The sequence below is a fragment of the Corvus cornix genome, chromosome 1A (genome assembly GCF_000738735.6).
Source record: "Corvus cornix cornix isolate S_Up_H32 chromosome 1A, ASM73873v5, whole genome shotgun sequence".
Classification (NCBI taxonomy): domain Eukaryota; kingdom Metazoa; phylum Chordata; class Aves; order Passeriformes; family Corvidae; genus Corvus; species Corvus cornix.
The window spans coordinates 2,749,190-2,758,991 of NC_047057.1; positions in this window are offsets into that span (position 1 = coordinate 2,749,190).

Genomic DNA, 9,802 nt, shown 5'->3' on the forward strand with positions numbered 1-9,802 from the left:
TGGCTAACCAGGAAAATGCATCGATCCTGCTCAGCCAAGTGTTCTAGAAATTTAGTTTATGGAGTTCAATCACTGCCATTAGAAGAAACCCCTCTCCAGTGAAATCTGTGTGCTCAGAAGCAGCTGCCACACTGCTGGGCAGCTTTGCATTCTCCATTAAAACATTACCAGCATCCTGGCAAGGATCCCAGGGACGGAGCTGAGGAAGTGGATGGTATAAAAGCAGAACTCTTTGGGCTTTTTGTTCTGCCTTGATCCGTCAGCCTTGCTGCGACTGTGCTGTGACAGAGCATCTGCATTCTGCGTCTGGAGACACGGAGAGTGAACTCCTGAAGGATGGCTGCTCATCCCTGTGCTTCCGTTCAGGGGTGTTAAAAGCCCTGCAGGCTGTACACAAGCGAGCTGTAATTTATTTTAATTAAATACAATAGCTGCATGCACGCTGCAGAAGGGATAAGACAGGGATTCCCCACCTCTGATTTATCGTCTTGCTGTTTGGATTTCTTTGCCATTGTCTTCCCACTCACAGATTTATGCAGGGATGTCTCATCCTTTCCCTCCTGTGCTGTTAGCAATGGCATCTGTCTTTCAAAATACAATTTTTCTTAAATTTTTCTGTTGTTGAGAAGCCATTCTTACCGTGTGTAGCAGAGCTATCCCTGCCTTCCTGACACACACATACCTGTGCAACATTTATTTTAATCAGAGAGCTACAGGAAGCAAAATCCGCATCCCTTGGAAGCCTTCTCATGGCTGATGTATATTTTTTGAATTAGGGAGCTGGGAGTACCCACCCTGGGGCTGGCAGGCAGCCTGGCAGGAAGCTGGACAGACTGGCCTGCCGGCCAATCTTGTTGCCTTTTATAGAGCTTTTTGGTGAAATCAGCACATTTCCACGCAATCGGTGCTTTGCAGTGCAAATTTGTTGTGTTTGGGAGGTTTTTGGGCAGCTCTGGTTTTAGACTGCAGCTTGTGACTTTGGGAAATGGTTGACTAATTTTAATAATTACTAGAGATGGTTCTGGGAGAAGAGAGGAGGTGTTTCTATGGAAGAAAATCCTCTTGGAAGGATGTTGTTTAGCTGGTAGAGGGATTGCCTGATGCATGACACATTCAGGTAGGTGAGTTGGCTGGCAGCGACCTTACACTCCCCATCCACAACTCTTGCATGACAACTATTTCTGATCAAACTGCTGGCCACTGTTCTTTCTTAGAATGGAAATCCACACCATGTAGGACCTGGATCTTCCTCCCACCTCTTTTGGTAGGGCAGAGTAAGAGCAATCAGTGGGGAAACACAACCTGGGAGAAGCAGCAGAAGCCTTTGGGTCTGGAGGACAGTGTGTGGCTGCACTCCATCTGCACAGCCATGCCTGGTGCTCTGTCAGGAGTCATGGGACTCTGGCCTTTGGGTCATGGAAGTGCTGGGAGGAAGCCAGCTTGCATTCCTGAGGTTGAATGTTGAATGATGTTGGCATTTTCTGGACTTCTTCAGCATCTGCTGTAAAACCCCTCAAACCCACTGGCACAGCAGAACATCCATCCAGCACTTGAGACAGATCAGGCTGATCGTGAGTGTATTTTCTCTCTTGGTTCTCTTCAATAAATGAATCTGCCTCAATGGAAGGTTCTTTAGATTATGAAGCATTTTGAGGCTCTGAGTTTACAATGAATCACAAATTAGCAGTTCTCTGAAAATAATGTCAAGTAAAACTGGTCTTTGCTTAAGTTGTTGCTGCTTTCAGAGGAAACATGAATGTGACCTGGATTCTCAGAAACAGCTCATGTTGTTGTGGCCTTTGAGTATTCCTTAGAATGGATCTGATGTTTACACAGACATAAATAATCATCTGTACAGTTTTGCTGAGCCTCTCTTAAATGAAATGCCATCCACCAGGGAAGGATATATTTGAAAGTACAAAAGACTTAATATGTTTGGATTTTGTTGTTGGCTGTTGGAGCTCTGGTATTTGTACAGTCGCTGTGTGAAAGGTGAGTGCGTAGATCCCATTGGAGGAGAACCCAGATGAAAACCAAGAGCAACAGTAAAACCAAAATGAATAGGAAAACTCTCCTGTTGTGTGATTAGTTTGAATAGGTTTGGTGGTTCTTGTGTACATGGAGTGTAACTTCACAGGATCCCATCCAGGGACACAACACATAAGTAGTTCCTCAGAAATCAAAGGAGGTTTAATCTTAGAAAACTTTCGTAGTAGGAAAGTGTGGCCTTTGTATTCAGAGGCTAAGCTGGTTAAGCAAACATCGGATATTGACTTGATTTCTTAGTCTGGCTTTGGGTTTGAAAAGTATCTACTGAAAGGAAACATGCCTCTTGTAAAAAAAATATATTCATCTTCTTCCCCAAAAAAGTGTGTGTGCCATGAGCTCCTGCCTTAGCAAACAGTGACTCTTTTAACTCCCTTTGTGCTTTCTGTGTTCTCCCTGTACTCTGCTCCAGTGCTCAAGGTGCACTGGGAAATTGAGGTCTCATAATGTGGCTGTTGTTAAGTAAAACTACCCTGAGATTCAGGAGTTCAGAGCCTGCAGGAGTCAACTCTGCAAACTGTTTTTTTCCATACCCAAGAAGCGTGAGTCAGATTTTGCTAAATGAGTCAAACCTGTCCTCGGATTCATTTGAAGACAGTCTAATGGATGTATAAATTAGACCAGTATTATTACTGTGCACAGAAAAGGCTTCTGAAGCTGATTTAGTTTGCAGTGTCCCTTTGAGTGCCAGGGGGGACAGGGTGGACAGAGGTGATGGGGCAGTGTGGCAGCTCAGGTTTGCCTGGGTGCCCAGGAGGGGCAGGGAATCATCCTCAGCATGGAGAATGGGCACAGGTTCCCTTTAGTTCATTGCTCCTGTGGGAGTCATCCAGGGCCTGAGAGAGGGTTCGTGTGAGTGTGCTCATCCTGGGTGATGCTGCTCAGCTCTGCCTTCCTCCTGGACAGCCCCAGGGATACGAGGATGAGCATTGTCCCTGGGATTGAAAAGGTGGCAAAACCCCACTCTGCTCATCCCTTGGGAGCCATGTTGGGCTTCCAGACACAACTCTCACAGCAAGAGCAATATTCTCCTAATGCCTTCCTGAAATGAATGCCTTTCCCCACGCTTTGCATTCCTTATGCCAACATTTGTGTGCATAAAGCTGTCCTCCCAGGTCAAGTGTCTGGAGCTGCCACCCTGCAGCAGGATGTGACTCCCGCATGGTTTGCTGGCTGTGTCATGCAGGAACCCTCCCTTTCCTCGGAAGGAACTACATGACCATTAAACCTCGAGCCACAGGCACTTTCCAAGTCCCAGTTTCTTCTCCTCTGTTCCGGTGTTTAACCCTCACTCTGAGAAATCTCTCATTGGATTCTGACTTTTTCACCAGGAAATGAGTTTGATGGCTCCATTCTGAAGCGCTGCTCTTTGCCTGGCCGAGTCAACAAACATCCTAATATTGTGCTCAGAAAAGTGACTAATCCCTCCTGTGTTGAATGAACTGGTAGACAGGCATGCATTTATTTTTCCTATTCCTGTGTGCTATCAATCTAGAAGGAATTTTTGAAACTTGCATTTTTTTCCACAGTTTTTGGTGGGGACCCAGAGGAAATGAGTGATGGAATTCAAATGTAGCAGTTGAAAGATTTCTGCCATTACTTACTTGTGATACAAAGATGGGTTGGCAGCATCAGATACATGATATGCACAATCCTTTGTAGGTCCCTGGATGGTTCTAATTCTTGTATAACTCAAACCAGCACAGAGTTGTCTTCACTCTCAATGAAGAACGTCATGTTTTTGAAATTTATTGGGTTTAGATCATTCAGATCTTCATTATCTTTTCTAAAAGGTTTTGATTTATAAGATGATGATTGTAGAAGAGTGGAATTCAGGATTCCAGCAGCAATCCTGTCACTTTTTTGGTTTTGTTTTTTTTTTCTCTAGTTTAATTCTGGCAAAGTTTTGTGAAACACAGTGTTTAAAAGGTGTTCTGTACTTTTTTTACTCCTTTTCTGTCTAGTTCCTGACTTCTTCCATCTCTGTGAGTTTGTGATTCCATTACCTTCCTTCATCTCCAATCTGCCAGTAATTTCTGAGTTAATTAGCAAGAAGCTGAGAGCAACAGGTTTGAGATTTTGTCATGCTAAGATTTCTTTTTGGGAAACTCTTATGTTCCAATTGGAGAAAGTATCTTTTGCCTGAGGGAATTCAGAAGTCTGCTTCCCTGTCATGCTGACCTGCAAAGCTGTTTCTCTCTCTGATGCTCATGTAAATTTTTATTTCTAAGGAATTTAACAAGATTCACCACCGGCAGTTGCCTCTCTCTGACAGCTGCTCAAGGATGTAGTTTAAAGTAAGCCTGTAATTTTTTGGCACCTGTAGCTGAGTAAGATAAACCCAATCTTGATCCACACCAGTAATCTAGTCACTGTTGTATGGGTGTAGAGTCTCCCAGAAGGTGTTTTGTGTACATGAGTGCTGTATCCTATTCACTGCAGATGGTTAGGGGTGCTGGAGTGACTCCAGAGAAGACAGGTTTATCATCAGCACTCATTTTTATTCAGGATTTCTGAAAAAGAACCACTTCCTGGACAGGATGATAAACAGTTACTTCAAAAAAAGGAAATCTTCCTGTCTTGTTTGGAATCTTTCTTGGGGTTGCTGCCCCACATGCTGGAGACAGATCTGGCTGTTGTGATGTACAGGAAAATACCTGAGGATCTGGTGTTTAAAGACTATGAAAAAACACTTTAGGGAGTACCAGTTGTATTTTCAACCACCTACATTATTGCTCAGCTCTTTACATGAGACATGTGCCATGTCTCTTCAGACAGCACAGAAAAATCTGTCTTCAGTGAATCTGTGTGTCATTTTTAAACACAGCAATAAAATCACATTGTACTGAAACACTGGACTGTATCACTAACCCCATGTATAAAATTCACCCAGTTGATTCATATTTTGTTGCTACAGTGTGTGAAATAGAGTTGAGGTTTCTGACCCCTAAGAAGATGAATTGCCATTATGGTTTTGTTGTCTGCACACATAAAGTCTGTGTTTCACCAATTGTTTGTCAAAAGGGAGTAGAGTCCTTCAGTATTTAAAAGAGGGCATCGCATTAAAACTGAGCTCGTACCACAGTGTCTTTTTTCTCTCTCCTTTTTTTCCACTTTTGGGTCAGATGATTCAGGTTTTCCTCAGTGCTTTTAACCTTTTGCCATCTGAGTGAGCTGCTCAGGGGACAGCAGAGCTGTGAGGCCATCACTGAAAAAAAATGCCTCTGCTGGGAGAGCTCTGTTTCACTGTCTCACAGTGTTTGCTTTTAGTTCTTAGCCCTTTGTTACTCTCTGTTTTTCCTCAGCACTCAAGTGGCATCCTGGTAAACATTCCTCTTTACTTATTCTTTCACCTCTAACACTTTCCCCTTTTAGTATAGAAATCCATGTGTGAGATAGAGGAAAAAAAAGGGGTTTGTAGCTTGTATAATTTACCAGCTTTTCGTGGAAATGTAGACTTAATTGCTGGCAACAGAGCAAAAAACCAGATCGTTACTGTTTCTTAATTGTCATTGGTACAAAAATTTCCATACCTTGTGGATGCTACATCATAAAATCATCCTAATATTTTGTTCCCCAGATAATAAAGTGAGTGAACCCTTTAACTTCCTTTATGAAATGCAAGAGAGAATTTCCAGTGCACTTGTGGGCTGTCCTGCCTTTTAATATTTTTGAGTAGATTTTGAAACATTCATGGGGTGTGCAAGAGTGTGTAGCACACCAGTGAGTATGAGTTGGATTATTTGGAGGCGGAGTGGTAGAGATGGCAGAAATATATTTGAAAATACCCTCTGAATAGTTCATGTGGTTTTTGTGCAGACAGAAGTTCTTCACCGAGCAGACCTGAAACAATTATGCTGTTTGAAATCTGATTTTAGAATGGCTTTATGTTCTCACAGAGACCAAATATTTTATCTCATTTTGAACGTGATAAATCTGCCAAAGGCGACAGAGTTAGAACAGACCCACATTTCTGTAAGTGAAAGCCGAATTTGGTCCTTCTTGTTCTGTGCTTTTTAGTCATGTGATAATCTTTCCATAAATCATGTACTTGAAAGGTTTTCTTACTTCCTGCTTTTACAAATCAGATCATGTAAAATGCAGATGAGCCCAGCTTCTGGTTTATTAAGCATAAGCAGAACACCCCCTCTAAATCCCCTTTGGTCACACCAGCCCTGCTTTCCCCCCATTTGAAAAGAAGACAGCAAGAATGACAAACTTTGACTAATAAAGCGGAGTTTTTTGGTCTCCTCCCTTTCTTATTCTGACCTGTACTGTGCTTTCGTTATAAAGCAAACGTAGAAATTACCCTGTGGGAGTGGTGAAACTGCAGCAGAGAAACAAAAACTATTTGGATTCATCCGAAAGCTGTTCATTCGCTTGCTCCTCTTTTTATTAGCGGCTCGAAGCGTGCAGCCTGTCTTGTTCTGACTGCTTGTCTGTCAGCAAGAGCAGAGGTAATTCTTCGTGTGTCTCTTTCCTTTTAATAGTGCTTTAATTTTACCAGAAAAGTTATTTATATCTTTATGATTATCTGTTATTTTAACTGCTTTAAATATGTGGATACAGCTGCCTGGGCATATTCTGTCAATCTCAGCGAGCTCCTTTTCCAGTAAGTTTTATGGCTTTTTTGAGTAAAGAAACGGGAGGGTTTAGACTCAGATCCATGTTTTACAGGTGGAAATCCCAGCTCTCTCCACTGGAGGTTGCAAAGCAGCTTCCAGCAGACATCAACAGCCAAAATTTAGTCTGTAGTGGGTTTTTGTTTTATTCATCCACATCTACCACGGTGAACATCTCTCTGTGCTGTTGGTGTTGCCAGCACTTTCGTGTTAGGGAAAATACATTACTGTAAACTGATGAGCAAGTTCTCGTTGCTGTTTGCTCTGGCGGGGTAGGATATTTTTAGAAAGTCGTTTCAGAAGTGTAGAACTTCCTGATACTTTCTTGTGAATTCGCTTCGAACTGAAAACGCGGGACTGGCAGCGTTTAAATTCCGAGAGGATCGCTCTCCCGAGGCAAGGGAAGTGTTCCTGGTCCCTGGCTGCAAGTGCAGGTTGTTAGAGTTATGAGACCAGAGGTATGTTAACGACCAAAGAAAAGTTTGGTTTGGCTGGTGGCTGAAGCAGCACTGGCAGAAAAGCCTCTTAAATATCGCCGGGTAATTTTGTGCTCCTTAACGCCTTTGCAAGGTTTTTTAATGGGGGAAGGAAGGAAGGAAGGACAAACGGAAATCCTTTCAATTCTGCTAATATTACCTCAGATAGCCACTTCTGGAGCTATTCCGGGTATATTACTGGGTGTATTTCTGTGTTCTTCACATGAAACATTTCCCTGAGCATTAATCCTGGAAAGTCTTGGGTCTTCTTGCTTGTGTAGCACCAACAAACATGATGATTGTGAGCGTGTGTGCGAGGGGAAGTGGTGGCTGTATGGGAAAGGGCAAGACGACAAGTTCAAAAAGAGAAGGACCCTCTGGTTATGTGCCCTGGTTTTAAAAAAATATTGCCAAGTGCTTAATGATATGTGTAAGTGTGGCTTCTGATGTTTGCGTTAATTTTCACAGTTGCAGTACAGGTCAGTTTGTCTCTGAAAATGTAGATTTTCTGAAGTGCTCGGTGAAATCTGTGTTTGTCAGTCCAAGGAGTTGGAAGAACAGCAGCCAGCTGTATTGAGCAGGGAAAATGTACATCAGGACCCTTAAGTTAAAGGTTAAAATTAGAGTTCTCTGCCTGAGATCTTGGGCATGTGATTGCATTCTTCTGTGTTGCAGTTTCCTATCTGGAAAATTAGGATTAATAATACCTACTGGTAGATGTGGTGCTTAGGGACATGGTTTACTGGTGGACCTGGCAGTGCTGGGTTAATGGTTGACTTAATGATCTTAGAGGGCTTTTCCAACCTTAATGATTCTCTTTCCTTGTATGAAGGAAACTGAATGAATCCATTGTTGTTATTGTCTCAGTATAATCTGTAAGAATCAAGAATTGCTACAGTCAGGAGCTCTTCCAAGTGACGGTAAAGGTTTGACAAAGAAGACATGATAACTCACAATTGATGGTTAAACTCTATTCCTGTAGCAGCTCATGCTAGTACTCTGATTGCTTCTGTTGAGTTGCAAGCTGATTAGAGCCTAAAATTAGGTTTGTTGAAGAACAAGAAGAGTTTACATGAAGGGTAGTCATTACCATCAGCTAAATAAGATTTTATTTAAATTAAAATTGTGCAGTAATACATGGCAGGGAGGTTGGAACTAGATGATCTTGAAGTCCCTTCCATCCTGACACCTTCAGTGACCAAGCCAAGATAACAAAATTCTCACAAATGGATTTGCTGTTGTGGCAGTTGTGTTCAATGATTAACGGCATGTAGTTCTTTAAAAATTCTTTTTAATATGTATTTCTCCAGACTTAAAAAATAACTCAGCTATTGGAAATTTGGATTTCAGCCTCTTTGCTCAAAAGCTGTGAATGTGCTAACATACATTTACTGCATGTAAGAAGCTGACTAAGTAGAAATGCAGTGTACAGGAGGTAAGCAAGGTGATACTGTTTCTTCTTGCTCTATTTCAGCTGGGGTTTAAAGTGGTAAATCAGTGAACTGGTATTAATATATTTGTATTTTTGCCATTGATTCCCAAGTTGTTAAGGGAGGAAAGGTTTTCCTCATTTATGCTGAAAAATGGACATGAGAGGAGCAGAGTTTTCCCCTCCCTGGCTTGCTGGGTCATGCCTGGGACACAGACTTGGTGTTCCTGTTGTCAGTAAAATGAGGGTAATAGATGGAGTTGTTCACAGGTTCAGAAATTCTTCAGTGATTCTAAGCCCCTATGAAAACAAGAGATGGAAACTTCCATAATAATTTGTGCCAGTGTTTTTAACTGGCTTTTAGAACCAAAACTTTGCAGTGAGTTTGCACCTACATGGCAACTGAAGAACCTGCCTCTTCTTTGTCCTTTCTTTCAACCCTCTGCTTAACCACAGCACACATCAATATGTGACCAAAAAAACTGAGCGTAGGAATTCATATTTGTAGAGCATTATCCATAGATGACTTTGTGCTTGTTCAGTCCTCCTTATTTTGAGGTTCTGAAACGCTTTCGTAACTTTTTCCATTCACATCCCTGCCTTGAATTGAAGCCATGTTGAAAAAGAAAATGATTTTGCATTCTCTAACGAAAACTTCCAAAATTTACCTCCAGCTTCAGCAACACTTCACTGCTACAGCCCTTTTTTTCCTAATCTGCAGAACAGAGCAAATGAAAATAAATAGAAGCTGGCATGTTTCTTCTTGTGCAGTTTTATTGGTGTGCATGTTTGTTCATTTGTCTCTTCACTTGTAGAATTCCATGATCTTACAAAGTGGTTTGCGGTTTGGTCTGAATTGATGAGGCTTTCCTATTTTTCACATTTCAACCATTTCTGACATTTTCATGCAATAGAAACAATGCAGCAGAGGAGCCGCAGTTCTTTTGAAAATAGCCATCAGATACATTGGTGCCATCTTACTGCTTGGAGAAGATTTAAAGGGTATCTTGATGGATTTTTGAGCATATTTTACTGAAGAATTTCAGAGGCCCATTCATTTGTATTTCCATGCTCAGTTGTCCAAAGCTTGCTAACAAATAGAGAGACAGACATATCCCAAAATGTGGATTTTATACACAAGTCTGATAAGGATGGCTACAGATCTTGCTGATTTTATGTGGAATATCTGGGTTGCTCCTTTCAAGGGTTTACCCCTTACCTACAGTCAC